Source organism: Pelodiscus sinensis, chromosome 24 (genome assembly GCF_052426305.1).
Source record: "Pelodiscus sinensis isolate ZL-2025 chromosome 24, ASM5242630v1, whole genome shotgun sequence".
Taxonomy (NCBI): domain Eukaryota; kingdom Metazoa; phylum Chordata; order Testudines; family Trionychidae; genus Pelodiscus; species Pelodiscus sinensis.
Window position 1 is genome coordinate 25,523,867 of NC_143075.1, and position 16,826 is coordinate 25,540,692.

The 16,826-nt window shown below is 59.3% G+C and overlaps 1 protein-coding gene across 7 annotated transcripts in view; it reads right to left on the bottom strand.

Annotated features, from left to right (window-relative positions):
• Positions 1-10,271, bottom strand: part of FBLIM1 (filamin binding LIM protein 1) — a 79,415-nt gene extending 69,144 nt beyond the window's left edge. The window contains exon 1 of one of the 7 annotated variants that reach the window (XM_089773179.1): positions 9,565-10,269. The gene's annotated coding sequence lies outside the window, so the exon portion shown is untranslated. Of the gene's footprint in view, positions 1-9,564 lie in introns of all 7 variants that reach the window. The other 6 variants (XM_075906793.2, XM_089773180.1, XM_089773182.1 and 3 more) reach the window with 6 other exon arrangements.
• Positions 10,272-16,826: the final 6,555 nt, after the last annotated feature.

Sequence of the window (16,826 nt, forward strand, 5' to 3'; positions counted from 1 at the left end):
GCACGTGTCTCCTGTAACAGCAGGAGCAGCAGGGAGCCTGCTGTGCACTCCCCTAGCCCTGCTCGCTGCCGGCTTGGCACAAATCCGCTGAAAACGGACTAGAGGGGACGTTCCAGGAGCAGATGCAACCCACCATCTTGGGCAGGGAGCACAGAAGCGAGGGGGAGCAGGCGCGAGGGGATGCACATGGAGCGTGAGCATGCACAGAACAGACAGTGAAGCACCGGGAGAGTGTGTTGTTGTCCGGGGCAAATGTGATGGACCATGTGGTGGTAGGCGAGGACTCCTTACTGGGCAGGCACTCCCTCCCAGCCCGTGTGGACCAACGTTCCCACCTCACTGAGTTCCAGAGCTTCCTCTCCCAGGGGCCCTAGAAGAAGGGGGTGGGGAAGCCCAGGACAACCTCACAGTTGACCCCCAGGGACGCACTGTGAACCGCAAAGCTGTCCTCACAACTGTGAGTACCTGCCCCCTGCCCTCCTCCCTGGACTCCTCTTGTGTCCCTGCTCTGTTCCTTTAATAAACACCCGTGTGTCTGTGCCACATTATGCTGTGCCATGTGCAGCATTAGCCACTTGGCAGAGATGCAACTGACCCTCAAGGAAAGCTTGACTTGTTGGGCTAGGATCAAAGGAAAGCTTGACTTGTTGGGCAGCATCCAATCAGCGCCGAGGTCAGGCCATCTGCACAGCTGTCAACATCTGCCAAGCCGAGAATCTCTTCCCCAGTGCTTAAGGCAATGTGTGTGTAACCTTCGTATGAAACTCAATTTCATCATCCCCCAGAGAGAAATTCCTGTGGCATGTGAATAAAAACAAACTGGCCTGAATTCCCTTCCCACACGTTCAGATTCCCGGGAATAGAGGAGACAACATGTCTGTTTCCAAGGGAGTGGGCATGTTTGTGTCCTTGCTTTTAAACAGGAGCATATACTGAGCCAAGAAGGGAATTTTGCTTTACACCCCTGGATTGTGCTGTGTCTAAGAAGAGGCATGATGTGTCTGTGCATGTGTGTTGTGGTTACCTTCGAAGGAAACTGCAAAAGCCTTGATCAATTCTGGATCATTTGTGAAATTTGGGGAGCCTGTAATTGTTCCAGAGACCCCTCTGCAAGCAGCCTTTTGAAGTAGGAGCATAATGGCCACTTTAAGGCCCGTTTACTGCAGTCAGGCAGTATAAAGGGGCCTCAGTGTCAATGGGAATCCGATCCGGGGGGCCCAGCTTGAGACACCTACATCCTCACCAGCCTCCGCTCCCAGCAGCTCAGCTGTGGGGCCTAAGGTGCTCTGGAAATTGCATCAGAAGCTTCTGAAGTTGGGCAGCCAAAACTGGAGGGACCCTTGAAAATTCCAGCCACTAAAACTTGGAAATGAACCAAACCTGGGATCTTGCACCCATGTCCCTTTGGAATGTCAATGAGCCTGTGGACTCTGAGCCTTGGCCCCAAGCCCACGCTCATCACTTGCTGTCCAGGTTGGATCCAGAGAGGCCAATTTTCTAGTTTCAGCCACTCCACCATGCTAGGCTGAGTTGCATCTGCTACGACGATGGGCCAAGCCATTGGGCATGAACCTGACCACTAACCATGCTAGGGCTGCGGACGGTACTAGCTTGGCTCTGGACATGTCTCTTTGGTTGCTCACTTAGCTAAGTTCAATGGCCACCCAGCTCAGCAAGTGCCACAAGCTTTGGACTGAGGGAATACAGTCAACTGTCCTCTCTGTGATGCGGCTGGTAAAGACCAGGCAGGAATGTCTCCATTTTGTATTAATTCTTGCTGAGTAGCTTTTCATACCCACTGAGCCTTCAAGTCCGTTGCCAGCCAGGTCCCATCAGCAACAGCTACTAAGTCTCTGGACATAGACTCACGTCTACCAAGAACAGTCACATGTTTCACAGGGGCCCATCACAGTCACCGGACTTTCAGTCACCAGACAAGGCAAGCAAGGGTGTGAGATGAGGGGACGAGACAAGTAGGGGTGCACGCAGGCTGGCGTGAGCTCTGGGGACGAGACAAGTAGGGGTGCACGCAGGCTGGCGTGAGCTCTGGGGACGAGACAAGTAGGGGTGCATGCAGGCTGGCGTGAGCTGAGGGGACGAGGCGAGCAGGGGTGCGGGGAGGCCGGCGTGAGCTCTGGGGACGAGGCGAGCAGGGGTGCGGGGAGGCCGGCGTGAGCTCTGGGGACGAGGCGAGCAGGGGTGCGGGGAGGCCGGCGTGAGCTCTGGGGACGAGACGAGCAGGGGTGCGGGAAGGCCGGCGTGAGCTCTGGGGACGAGGCGAGCAGGGGTGCGGGGAGGCCGGCGTGAGCTGAGGGGACGAGGCGAGCAGGGGTGCGAGGAGGCCGGCGTGAGCTGAGGGGACGAGGCGAGCAGGGGTGCGGGGAGGCCGGCGTGAGCTCTGGGGACGAGGCGAGCAGGGGTGCGGCGAGGCCGGCGTGAGCTCTGGGGACGAGGCGAGCAGGGGTGCGGCGAGGCCGGCGTGAGCTCTGGGGACGAGGCGAGCAGGGGTGCGGGGAGGCCGGCGTGAGCTGAGGGGACGAGGCGAGCAGGGGGGCGGGGAGGCCGGCGTGAGCTGAGGGGACGAGGCGAGCAGGGGGGCGGGGAGGCCGGCGTGAGCTCTGGGGACGAGGCGAGCAGGGGTGCGGCGAGGCCGGCGTGAGCTCTGGGGACGAGGCGAGCAGGGGTGCGGGGAGGCCTGCGTGAGCTGAGGGGACGAGGCGAGCAGGGGTGCGGGGAGGCCGGCGTGAGCTGAGGGGACGAGGCGAGCAGGGGTGCGGGGAGGCCGGCGTGAGCTGAGGGGACGAGGCGAGTAGGGGGTGCGGGGAGGCCGGCGTGAGCTCTGGGGACGAGGCGAGCAGGGGTGCGGGGAGGCCGGCGTGACCTGAGGGGATGAGGCGAGCAGGGGGGCGGGGAGGCCGGCGTGAGCTGAGGGGACGAGGCGAGCAGGGGGGCGGGGAGGCCGGCGTGAGCTGAGGGGACGAGGCGAGCAGGGGGGCGGGGAGGCCGGCGTGAGCTCTGGGGAAGGGGCGAGCAGGGGGGCGGGGAGGCCGGCGCGAGCTCTGGGGAAGGGGCGAGCAGGGGTGCGGGGAGGCCGGCGCGAGCTGAGGGGACGAGGCGAGCAGGGAGGCGGGGAGGCCGGCGTGAGCTGAGAGGACGAGGCGAGCAGGGGGGCGGGGAGGCCGGCGTGAGCTGAGGGGACGAGGCGAGCAGGGGGGCGGGGAGGCCGGCGTGAGCTGAGGGGACGAGGCGAGCAGGGGGGCGGGGAGGCCGGCGTGAGCTGAGGGGACGAGGCGAGCAGGGGGGCGGGGAGGCCGGCGTGAGCTGAGGGGACGAGGCGAGCAGGGGGGCGGGGAGGCCGGCGTGAGCTGAGGGGACGAGGCGAGCAGGGGTGCGGCGAGGCCGGCGTGAGCTCTGGGGACGAGGCGAGCAGGGGTGCGGGGAGGCCGGCGCGAGCAGGATCACTGCTTGACCACACGTCCTGGGAGAAGGGGATTGTCTCCAAGGTTATAAGAGATCTTGGCTCTCGATGCCCTTGGTTGCCCCACTCCGCTGCTGACCAGTCTCCTCCTTCTCTGCACCACTCCCCGAGGCTGCCCGAGTGCCTGGAGCGGAATCCATGGGCTGACTAGGGAAGCTGGTCGGGTCCCCCCGCAAGGATCACAGGCAGCTGCTCATAGAAGCAGCATGTTTGCAGCGACGCTCCAGACCTTTGCCTTTTGATACGACTGCCTCAGCTCCTTCATTTTCACACGGCACTGCTGGGCGTCCCTGGCGGATCCTTTCTCCTCCATGCCCCTTGCGATCGTGGCATAGAAACCAGTGTTTCCTTTGCTGGTTCATAGTTCTGCGAGAACAGATTTCTCTCCCCACACACCAGTGAAATCCGGGATCTCCTGCACACTCCATGCTGGCCTCGCCTGCGACCCTGGGCGCACTCCGTCAAGCGTGCTCCGAGGGGAGCTGCTCGACAGACTGGCCCCACAGAAAATGAAATTCAGATTTGCCTGGGACTTTTCCTGTTCACATGGAAAGCAGTAGAGTTGAAAGTCCTGGCCAGACCCAGGGCATGGTGGGACACCGCCCAGAGGCCCAGAACATCGACTTTCACTGCACTGCATCTGCACTACTGGAAAGTCAACCATGCAAAGTCGAATTTAGCGTTACTCCTCGTGAAAGCAGGACAGGGCCGGCCTTACCAGGAAGCGAACTGAGGCAGCCGCTGCAGGTGCAAGACTGGGGGGGGGGGGGGCGCCACTAGGACCCAGAGTGTAGAAGATTGTGTCTGTGCTGGTGCAGGTGTATCCTCTCCGCTCTAGGTGCACAGAGATGGGGGTGCTGTGCTGGAGGAAGGAGGGCACAAGGGACACAAGAGGCAGGCAGGAGAAAAGGGGGCCTGGGGGCATTATTTGAGCTCCCCACCTCAGATGCCAAAATGTTGTGGGCCGGCCCTGAGGCAGTACCACCAACATCGGCTTTAATTGTCCTTCTAGTCAACAGAATGGGCTTGGGGGTGTGGACTCATGGTTTAAAAAATCGTCCTAACGTGGCTAAGTTCACCCTAAACTCCCAGTATAGTCTAGGCCCTCGTGAGGGCTGCTGGAAGCAGCACACTGGGCTCCACGGAGCTTGGCTCCTATCGAGTCTGGCAGCGCCCGTGTTCCTGTAATCACAGCCTGGTCCCCACTCATACAGAGAAACAAGCCCAGATCTTCCATCTTCCTGGCCAGTGGATTTCATTCGGGGCTCTTACCTGACCTGACCAGCCTCAGGCGCTGCTGCTTGGGGTCTCAGGCCAGCTGCTTCGGACAGACAATTGGGGCTGGGGGGATTTAGGGCTATTTCATGTGATCCATTTAATCTGTGGTTTTATTTCTTTTTAGTACATTGATGTTAAAAATGTGTCAGGTGACAGCACAGAAATCCTTAACCCTGCCCTGCCCCACATGCAGCCTGGCCCCCAGGGCTCCCCAGGAGGGAGCTGTCACTGCCGCCCAGAGGGGGCAGAGTGCACAGACCGGGCACCCCGTCCCAACAGTGATGCCACAGGCTCCCTAGGCCCCCATCCAGCTCCCTGCCAGGCCGCTAGGGACTCGTTTCCAGCCTGCGGCCTAGCAGGGAGATTCTGACCACGGCCAGCTCCGTATGCCTGCTCCCCGCCCCACCCACACAGGCCGTTTGGGAAGGGTCAGGGAAGCCTCCTGCAGGCGTCCCGACTTTTTCTTAAAAAGGGACAAATTGTCCCATATTTTCTGGCTCCCCCAACAGTATGGCTGGGTCCCTGCCCGCCAGGAGTGGGCGGGGGGTATGGGAGGCAGGAGATGTGCAGGGCTGGTGATGAGGCAAAGCTGCAATATGAAGGGACTGACCACGGCCCCCTCCCCCCACATGCTGGCTCTCAGCCAGCAGAGCCCTGCCCCCATCACATTTCCAGCTGTCACTGGCTGCTTGGCGCGGTGGCTAGTGAGGGTGGGCAGGCTCCTGTTATGGGTCAATTCTCCTGCTCTTAATGTGCTGCCCCCTCCCTGCTTTGCCCCTTCACTCCACGCCCCCCCCAGCCCTGCTGCTCCTCCATCCCCCCCCCCCCCCCCGGGTGCATCCTGCTCCCAGCACAGCCCCTGGTCGGGGCGCAGGCTCCTTCCCCCGCCCGCCTCAGGCTGGGCTGCACCTCAGGAGGCTCAAGACCCCCAGGCCTGGTGCTGGCCAGGAGCCGAGCCCTGCGCGTGCCGAAGCCCCGCAGAGCGCGGGCACGGAGACGCCCCTCCGCCCCTCTGCTAAGGCCTGGCGTGGGAGGGAGGAGCCATTTCCAGCCTGTTCATGCCCTGGCCCTGCAGAGCAAACGCCTCAACCCGCCCACCAGCCTGGGTCCTGCCCTCCGGGAGCATGGGTCTGCGCTGCCCCATAGGCACCCGCCACTGCTGAGCGACCCCTCTGGCCAGGTTCCCTGGGCCCTGGGGCACAGTGCGGCCTTGGGGCTTAACCCCTTCCTGCCCACAGCCAGGGGACAGGAGGTGGCTGGGTTACGTCAGTGGCCTAGAGTGATCAGCTACCTTTCAATGAACATAAGAACAGCCAAAGATACAACTAGCCCAGTATCCTGCGTGCCGATATCAGGCGCCACAGAGGGAGGGATCACAGCAGGTAATCCTCACGTGATCCCTCCTCTGTCTCCCACTCCCAGAGAAGCAGAGGCCAGGGACACCGTTCCTACCCATCCCGGCTAATAGCCATTGAGGGACCCAACCTCCCTATTTAGCTCTTTTTTGAACCCTGTTAAAGTTCTAGCCTTCACTGCATCCTCTGGCAAGGAGTTCCACAGGTTGATGGTGCATTGTGTAAAAAACCCTCCCTTTTGTTTGTTTTAAACCTGCTGCCTATTAAAATGCTCTGCAAGCAGGTAGGAAAAGTAACTTCCAGCCACGAGGAGGAGAGGAGAGATGAGCTCCCCAAAGACATGGTTCAGGTCGTCCCCTCCCTTGTGGCTGAAAGCAGCTGGAGAGGGGGCCTGTGATTTTGTATCCACCCACCATGCTGCCCCGGGAAGACATTACATCAGGTACTAGGAGAGGCAGGTCCCGCACAGGGATGTACAGGAGGGAGGGGCATGTGTCACCCCTCCCTGTGTGAGCCCTAAAGCCTTAAAGAAGATAAATTAAAAGACTCCAACTCCACAGTATTTTTTTCTAACAAGGCCAGACAGCTTGAGGCGAATGTGAATGCTTGCACTGCAGAGCTCTCGTTAATTGCAAACTCGCATGAACCAGTGTCCTCTATTCAGCATATGAAATGTGGTCACCCTGCAGTGACAAGAACAGCCCAGTCTGAATAGGTGCCCCAGCACTGTGACCCCATGCACTAGGTCACAACACCACTTAGAAACTGGACCAAATCTAAGTGAGTAGCACTGCCAGGGGCCTTACGGCCACATCGCAGGGCCCCACTGAAGCAGGGCTGTTCTTCTCGGCAGGAGCAGCAGCGCATGGAGCCAGCTGCAGAGAATGATCCTTGATGCAGGCAGCAGCATCCTAGGAATTGCAGCAACTATAAAACTGCTGGAATAGTCTAGTAATAGTAACACGTCTTGGTGCCCATCAATAGGCGGAGGACATCTACAGCCTGAGCTACATTGGGACATTTCCAAGTGCTTTTTTAAAGGCCATTTAATGAGACTGTTGCAAAACTCCAAGTAAACAGCTTAAAGTGTGATTTCTATGCATTTATTTTCACTACATTCCTTAGCAACTAACCCCAAATAAGATTAGCCCTGTGGTTTTTGCATCCAAATTGGATATAAAACCAATTTAAAGTTTAAACCAGAATAACCGTCTCATGGGGTGTGTCTACACTACCACCCTAGTTGGAACTAGGGTGGTAATGTAGGCAACCGGAGTTGCAAATGAAGCTCGGGATTTGAATTTCCCGGGCTTCATTTGCATAAAGCCGGGCGCCGCCATTTTTAAATGTCCGCTAGTGCGGACTCCGTGCCACGCGGTTACACGCGGCACGGACTAGGTAGTTCGGACTAGGAAGCCTGAGTAGTTCGGACTCAGGCCACTCCTGAAGCCTAGTCTGAACTACCTAGTCCGTGCCGCGTGTAACCGCGTGGCACGGAGTCCGCACTAGCGGACATTTAAAAATGGCGGCGCCCGGCTTTATGCAAATGAAGCCCGGGAAATTCAAATCCCGGGTTTCATTTGCAACTCCGGTTGCCTACATTACCACCCTAGTTCCAACTAGGGTGGTAGTGTAGACATACCCATGTAGACATAAAAGTTCTTACAGCTGATCTACACACAAATGTGAAACAAAGGAACTCTGCTGCAATTCACACCTTTAATTACATCAGAGCCAATTTCTGTGTGGACACCCTTCAAAGTGGATTTAAAAAATTACTTCATTAAATCAGAACAGGACACTTCATCCAAAATAAGAGCGCCCACGCTCAGACTTGCACTGAAAGAATTACTGGGGTTATTTACAACACAGCTAGCCATCTTGGTTCTAGTTGTATGTAGACAAGCCCTGTTGCAACTAACTATTACAACCGATATTTATAAAGAATCTGCGCAGCTATTTGGGTGTTCTGTTAACAGCTACGACTTGATAACATCAGCAACCTCTTTCAGACTACATGGAAAAAGCAATTTAAGCCGCTTCAGCGTACAAGAGAGCTAAATGCAGTGTCGGGACTGTCCAAGGCATCTGGTATGTCAAGGCTAAGCTGCCTGGGCTAAAGGGTTTCCCAGTTTGCAGGAGACAGGTTAATGGTGAAGCCTGTATACATGAGGCAAGAAGCCTGGAGCCAGCAGACACTGTAAGCTCAGACCACCCCAATCACCATGTGCAGCCATAACAACCATACTACATGCTGAGTACTGGATTCTAAAGCTCTTTTAAACCTTGCTTGGCTTAGGGGTCCCTGGATTTGCTCCCACCTCTGACACTAAAGGTACGCAGGGGCGCCCCGTGAACTTAGGCAAACTAGGCAGTGGCCGAGGGCGCCGCCGGCCCGGGCGCCCAATGACGACATCACGGTTACTGACGTCTGTGCAGGCAGGGGCGCGGATCACGCCTTCCGCCTAGGGCGCCAGCTGCCGCAACTGGCCTCAGGCCGCTCCTGAAGGTGTGTCTATACAGCAACACTAGTTCAAAATAACTAGTGCTATTCCAAAATAACTTAGTCCATGTCACGGTTGGCAGCTATTCTGAAATAACATCAAAATACTGTCAAGCTGGAGGACTTCTGACTCCGCCTCCTGTACCCCTCGTTGTAGGAGTAGGGGAAGTCGGAGGAAGAGTGCTCCATTTCCAAACAAGTGCTGTGTAGATACCCCCTATAAGCTATTTCCAAATTAGCTAAGCAATTGACGTAGCTCAGTTTGTGCAGCTCATTTCGAGTTGCGCCTTGCAAGGTAGATGCACCCTAGCTCTCCGTGCCCCTTAGGAAATGGACCTGAGCTCTCTTCCTGTTGGTTTCCCCAGCTGCAGCAGATGAGAGGTTGGCAAAGGGTTTCGTTATGGGATGTCCTCCCCAGCAACCCCTCCAGGGCAAACTGGACAGGCTGAGTTCCTCCACACAGGGTCTAATGCAGGGTCTAGGTCAGTGGTGCGCAACCTGTGGGTCGCGACCCCCAAGGGGGTCGTGGATGTCTTCCTGGGGAGCCGCCAACTGCCAGGCCCAGCCGCCCAGATCTAAGCGCCACGCCGCTCAAATGATCTTGGGGGTGGTGGCTGAAAAAAGGTGGCACCACTGGTCTAGGAAAGGCAGCAGCCCCATGTCCCAGCACTGCCAGGCACGGTCTGGGGATTCCCTGGGCTCCTCTCTGCCCCATCAGCTGGGGAAATGGCTGGATGATCGTGGAGCGCCCCCAGCCAGTGACCCACAGGACCCCCTGCAGTGCCTCCGGGGGGCCCCAGTCTTCCGTTCCAGCGCCGCCCGGACAGGGGCAGAGCCCAGGGACAAAGGGACTCAGCCGGGGCAGGACCCCGTGGAGCCGGCCCGCGGCTGCCCCTCCCCGAGGGTCCCCGGCCCCCGCCCCGCCCCGCCGGCTCCCATTGTTCCCGTACCTGGGCGGCGGGCGGCTCCCCGGATCGCTCCTGCCTGCGCGCCGGCTGCGTGCGCCAGTCCCGCCCTGCGCGCCTCCCGCAGGGTCGGTCGGGGGGCCCGGCGGAGCCGCCCCCTTCCTCCCCGGCCGGCCGGCGCCGCTTTCCCATACAAGGTGAATTGCGCAGCCCGGCCGGGCGCCAGCCGCCGGCCCTTCCTTCACCTGCCGGCTCGCCCCCTGGCCCGCGCCCCGACTCGATCCCCCAGCCGGGCCTTGGACCCGCGGGGCTTGAAAACCCTCCAGGGACCGAGATTCGCCCCTCCCTGGGGCTTTACTGGCCTGGAGCTGCGAGCTGGGGAGGGGCTGGGAAAGAGAAGCTCCGAGTAACCACCCCCGACTAGCCACGGAGTCAGAGCTGGAGGGGCAGGGGCGTGTCCCCCGCCCCCCCCCAAATCCAAGGGCAGATCTACCATAGCAAGCGCTGCCATTAAACCACGTCCCTTCCTGCCACAGGCTCCTGCAGGCTGAGTGGGGGCAGATCTACACTACAACATTCTGTTGAGCTAAATGACTCAGGCACTGCTACAGCTGGGCCCACTGGCCAGCCAGGTTTTCAGCACAAAAGGACCTGGGGCTTCCAGTGGATGAGAAGACATGTGACCATGCCACCTGGTGCTGGAATCCATCTTGAATTTTGTATTTTCGCATAGGGGTAGGGGAATGAGACAAAGACTTCCCTTCCTGGGGGAATTCTCTCGAAGGAATAGGAAGAAAACAGTTATGGTCTTCAGTTGGCTTCACAGACCTTCCCCACCATAAAAAGACACAGGAAAGAACCTGGAAGGACAAGAACTCCAGCAGCTTCTCCTCCCCTTGTTAGACTCAATTCAGGGAATGATCCGCTCTGGCCTCAGAAGAACTTGACCTGAAACAAGAACTAAGATGTGAAATGGTGATTTATAACCATTTCTCTTGGTGTATCGGGTTAGCTGGTGTGTTTTGTTTTAGTTTAGCTTAGTAGCAGCCTTTGATCTGTTTGTCATCACTTGCAAGCACTGTGATCCTACTTTTCATGTTTAATAAAATCACATGTTTATTATCAAACCCAGTGTAAATAATAGTTACCTGGAAGGGGGAGGGGGAACAGTGTGCAGCTCTCTCTTTCATTGATAAAGGGAGCAAACTTGATGAACTTTTTTCTGTGTAAAACTTCTGTACAGAGTAAGACAGATTTATTTGGGATTTTGGTCCCATTGGGACTGTTCTCCTGGATGCTGTCAAGTCCCTGTAACTGACCCCTCCCCCAAGAGCTGAGCTGTTCTTGGTGTCTATTACTTTGCTAGGGGGGCTGTTACCCCAAGTTTTTGCCTTTGCAGGGGGAGTCCAGAGCTTCCAGCTCAGCAGGACAGGGTGATGGGCACTCCAGAAGGCTGGAAGGCATGTTCAGTGGTGTGATCAGCCCATTGGGTGACAGTCTTAAGGGGATCTCTGTGACCCAACTTGTCACAGAACACACGTTCCCAGTTACCCTGCCATGACTGGTATTGCCCCGATGGCATTGTAAAACCTTCTCCAAACAACCTGGCTCCGTCTAGACTGGCATGATTTTGTGGAAATACTTTTAACGGAAAAGTTTTTCCATTAAAAGTATTTGTGCGAAAGCGCGTCTAGATTGGTCCCGGAGCTCTCGTTCCAACGATGCGCTTGTGTGCCAAAGCGCGTCTAGATTGGTCCCGGAGCTCTCGTTCCAACGATGCGCTTTTGTGCCAAAGCGCGTCTAGATTGGTCCCGGAGCTCTCGTTCCAACGATGTGCTTGTGTGCCAAAGCGCGTCTAGATTGGTCCCGGAGCTCTTGTTCCAACGATGCGCTTTTGTGCGAAAGCGCGTCTAGATTGGTCCCGGAGCTCTCGTTCCAACGATGTGCTTGTGTGCCAAAGCGCGTCTAGATTGGTCCCAGAGCTCTCGTTCCAACGATGCGCTTGTGTGCCAAAGCGCGTCTAGATTGGTCCCGGAGCTCTCGTTCCAACGATGCGCTTGTGTGCCAAAGCGCGTCTAGATTGGTCCCGGAGCTCTCGTTCCAACGATGCGCTTGTGTGCCAAAGCACGTCTAGATTGGTCCCGGAGCTCTCGTTCCAACGATGTGCTTGTGTGCCAAAGCGCGTCTAGATTGGTCCCGGAGCTCTCGTTCCAACGATGCGCTTGTGTGCCAAAGCGCGTCTAGATTGGTCCCGGAGCTCTCGTTCCAACGATGTGCTGTTGTGCCAAAGCACGTCTAGATTGGTCCCGGAGCTCTCGTTCCAACGATGCGCTTGTGTGCCAAAGCGCGTCTAGATTGGTCCCGGAGCTCTCGTTCCAACGATGCGCTTGTGTGCCAAAGCGCGTCTAGATTGGTCCCGGAGCTCTCGTTCCAACGATGCGCTTGTGTGCCAAAGCGCGTCTAGATTGGTCCCGGAGCTCTCGTTCCAACGATGCGCTTGTGTGCCAAAGCGCGTCTAGATTGGTCCCAGAGCTCTCGTTCCAACGATGCGCTTGTGTGCCAAAGCGCGTCTAGATTGGTCCCGGAGCTCTCGTTCCAACGATGCGCTTGTGTGCCAAAGCGCGTCTAGATTGGTCCCGGAGCTCTCGTTCCAACGATGCGCTGTTGTGCCAAAGCGCGTCTAGATTGGTCCCGGAGCTCTCGTTCCAACGATGCGCTTGTGTGCCAAAGCGCGTCTAGATTGGTCCCGGAGCTCTCGTTCCAACGATGCGCTTGTGTGCCAAAGCGCGTCTAGATTGGTCCCGGAGCTCTCGTTCCAACGATGCGCTTGTGTGCCAAAGCGCGTCTAGATTGGTCCCGGAGCTCTCGTTCCAACGATGCGCTGTTGTGCCAAAGCGCGTCTAGATTGGTCCCGGAGCTCTCGTTCCAACGATGCCCTTGTGTGCCAAAGCGCGTCTAGATTGGTCCCGGAGCTCTCGTTCCAACGATGCGCTTGTGTGCCAAAGCGCGTCTAGATTGGTCCCGGAGCTCTCGTTCCAACGATGCGCTGTTGTGCTAAAGCGCGTCTAGATTGGTCCCGGAGCTCTCGTTCCAACGATGCGCTTTTGTGCCAAAGCGCGTCTAGATTGGTCCCGGAGTTCTCGTTCCAACGATGCGCTTGTGTGCCAAAGCGCGTCTAGATTGGTCCCGGAGCTCTCGTTCCAACGATGCGCTGTTGTGCCAAAGCGCGTCTAGATTGGTCCCGGAGCTCTCGTTCCAACGATACGCTGTTGTGCTAAAGCGCGTCTAGATTGGTCCCGGAGCTCTCGTTCCAACGATACGCTGTTGTGCTAAAGCGCGTCTAGATTGGTCCCGGAGCTCTCGTTCCAACGATGCGCTGTTGTGCCAAAGCGCGTCTAGATTGGTCCCGGAGCTCTCGTTCCAACGATGCGCTTGTGTGCCAAAGCGCGTCTAGATTGGTCCCGGAGCTCTCGTTCCAACGATGCGCTTGTGTGCCAAAGCGCGTCTAGATTGGTCCCGGAGCTCTCGTTCCAACGATGCGCTGTTGTGCCAAAGCGCGTCTAGATTGGTCCCGGAGCTCTCGTTCCAACGATGCGCTGTTGTGCCAAAGCGCGTCTAGATTGGTCCCGGAGCTCTCGTTCCAACGATACGCTGTTGTGCTAAAGCGTGTCTACATTGGCGAGACACTTTTGCGCAAAAGCAGAAGCCCGGAACCATTTTGAAGAGGGCAAAAGGGCACCAGCCCTTTCCAGGGCGGGGGCTGGAGCTCCTTTGAGACACCTGCTTAAAGGGATCTCCCCGGACAGCCTGCGGCGAGCTCTAGGGCCTCTTGCAGGGACCGACAGCCGGAGCAGTCCTAGTTGTGGATGCCCTCTGCCCTATTGGACACCACTGCCTTGTGCCTTTAGTGCCTTGGGCTGATTTTTTTTCATCTGCCCTGTTTTTTGTGCCATGGAGCCAGGGGTGGCCAAGTGCTTTCTCTGGCCCCTGCTGGCCATTTTGGCCACCTGGAGGTGCAGATCGCTCTGGACTCTCTCACCACGGAGGCCGTGGCGTCCCGGTGGCATCCCCACCCCAGCGTGGAGAGGCCACTGTGGAGACTGGCCACCAGCACGGACTGGTGGGACCGGCTGGTCCTGGGGCAATGGGACGACCAGCAATGGCTCCAGAACTTCCGCATGTGAAAGCAAACGTTCCTGGAGCTGTGTGCCTGGCTCGCCCTGCGCTCCAGAGAACCGCCACCTGGCTGCGGGCACCCATCCCCGTCGAGAAGAGGGTCGCCAGCGCACTATGGAAGCTGGCCACCCCGGACAGCTACCGCTCGGTGGCACACCAGCTCGGAGTGGGCAGATCGACTGTCGGTGTCGTCGTGATGGAGGTAAGTCCCAGGGGGAGTGGGGTGGGGGGAAGGTGCTGCACTCCATGCCCAGGGGCAGCTAAGACTCCAGGCTGGGTCGCCCAAGGGTTTGGGCCGTCCCTCCCTTGCACAGGCCTGCTGGTGGGGGTGGGGGGGCCCTGGTGTGTGGGTGAGCACAGAGGACATCACGGGGGGGGGGGCAAGGGAGCGCACACTCACCCCTGCCGTATGTGATGTGTTCCCGTGTTTCTCTGCACCCTTCTGCAGGTCGTCCACGCCATCAGCGACGTCCTGCTCCCAAGAGTCATCCGCCTGCGCGACGTGGACGCTACGCTGGCCGGCTTCGCTGCCCTCGGGTTCCCCAACTGCGGGGGAGCCCTGGACGCAGCCCACATCCCCGTCCGTGCCCTGGAGCATCGAGCGGCCTATTTTATGAACAGGAAGGGCTACTTCTCTATTGTGCTCCAGGCCCTTGTGGACCACCATGGCCGCTTCCTGGACTGCAGGCTAGTCCGTTAGGGCACACGACTCCCGCATCCTACGGAACTCCAGCCTATTTCACAGGCTGGAGGCGGGCACTTACTTCCCCCGCGGGAGTTTACTGTCGGAGATGTGCCAATGCCCATCTGTGTCGTGGGGGACGCAGCCCACCCCCTGCTGCCCTGGCTAATGCGGCCCTCCACGGGACGGCCGGACCCGAACCGGGCCCCTCGACCAGGTCCGGAACCAAGTGGAGTGCGCCTTCGGCTGCTTGAAAGCCCACTTCCGTTGTTCCAGAATGTCCCAGAGGTAGTGGCCGCGCGCTGCGTGCTCCACAATCTTGTGGAGCGGAGGGGGGAGGTCTTCCTCCCAGCATGGATGGCAGGCGAGGGCCAGGCCTACGAACAGCCCCGCACAGCTGCCATCCGCCAGGCGCACCAGGATGGGGTGCGCATCTGGGAGGCCCTGATGGACGTGTTCTCCCAGGCCCCATAGTAGGGTCGCCTCGGTCTCCCTTTACAACTCCCTCCCATCCCCTCCCCTTCCCCCTCCCCTCTCCTTACCTCCCAATAAACACCAAACACGGGGGGGGGGGGGGTTAACACAAACTTGTAGTTTTTATTTACAATGGGGAGAGGGAGGAGACCTTCAACTGGGAGGGGTGGCCCCTGCGACTGCTCCTGTGGGGGCGGACCTGCACAGAGTCCAGCAGGCCGCGTCCAGGCAGGCAGCACGGGGAGGTGGGCAGGAGGGGCAGGGGCAGGAGCAGGAGGGGCAGGGACAGGAGGAGGAGGGGGCAGGGGCAGTGCTAGGGGAGGGATGGCGGGTGCATGGGGCAAGGCCATGCCATAGTGGATGGCATGGCCAATGTGTGCAGTGAGGGTGGCTATTGAATCTGCCGTGCGGACGCACTGGACCTGGAAGGAGCCCCAGGCCTCCTGGCGCCACTGCAGGTCCCCTCCACACGCCGAGTGATGGCTGCCTGGGGCCTGCATGTGGCGCCGAAGGAGCTGGTCCCGGTGGCGGAATCGCCACCTTGGTGGTTGGGTGGCTGGGGGTGCTGCTGCTGCCACTGCTGCAGGACTAGAGGGTCCCCAGCTTGTGCTCGGTCCCGCTGCAGGGAAGAGAAGAAAGGACGGGTCAGTCAGGCAGCCTGACCACTGTCCCCACACCCCATGCCCTCCCCCCCGAGCCCAGGTGACACCACAGTAGTGTGGCTTGGGCCCACTCGGTTCCCCCCCATCCCCCCGTGTTGTATGTTTGCATACAGGACCGCCCCTGGAGTAGGGTCCTCCTCCATGTATTGAAACCACCGGTCTGTGTCCTGGCCCCTTAGAGGGTAGGAGGGTGCTTGTGTTGTGTTAACCTGTGGAACTCCCTGCCGGTGGAGGCTGTGAGGCTTTGGGCTAATCAATGGTGTTTGACAGGGAGTGAGATGCATCCCCACACAGTGCCTGGGAGCACATCTGGCAGACGTGGTCTGGGCTCTCAGATCCCCATCACGTGGGATGTCTCCTGGACGGAACCAGGAGAGTGACTGGGGAGTGTCCCATCCTTGCAGCAAAACTCAGGTGGCCCTAGGCCCAGCCCGAGCGCTTCCCCCCTCCCCCTCCTGCTAGCCCTCACACACGTAGCCCAGGGACATGTGTGGCCACAGTGGGGACTTCCCTCGGGGCCAGCCAAGGCAACGGGAGCAGGCGAGGGGCTCGGTGGGGTCCACGGTCACAGGACTGTGACGCTGCGGTTTTCCCAGGAGCAGCTGGCTGTGCCTCACAGCCAGGCATGGGGCAGTGTTGCCGTTCTGCGTGCTGCACCCTTGCGGAGGTGCGGGCTCTGGCCTGAGCCCCTGGGGCCCTGGCTGGTTCCAGCCGGCATCCACCCTTCCCCCCCGCCGGATGTGTGTGAGCAGCACAGTCACAAGCATGCCCTGGAGCTGCCTGCTGCGGCCACGTGGTTGCACGTGCTGCATAGTGCCTAATGCTACCCTGCCTGTGCAGCTCACGTGGCCTGAGTGACATGCTCTCCCCCTCCCCCATTCGGGCGCCTGGCTCCCCCCCCCCTCGCCACCCTTGTGAGTGCAAAGTGCAACACTCACCAATGGATCGGGGCTGCAGGAGGGGGCCTGCAGGGTGGCAGTGCTGGCCTCGTCCTCCGACCCACTGCTGCTGTCTCCTTCCCCCGCCTCGGTGGTCCTGGTGACGGCGGTGGGGGGCGCACGCCCGTGTCCACAGGGACGGCCGGTCCCTGCGGTGCTGGCTGGCCCAGGATGGCGTGGAGCCGTCGGTAGCGGGGGCAGGTGTCGGCTCCTGCCCCTTGGCCCTCGCTGGCCCGCACGTAGCCCAGGCGCAGTTCTTTCACTTTAGCCCGGACTTGCTCCAGGGTCCGGGCTGGATGTCCCTGCTGGGCGAGCGCCTGGGCCATACGGTGAAATATGTCCGTGTTCCGGTGCCGGGAGCGGGTGTCGGGCAGA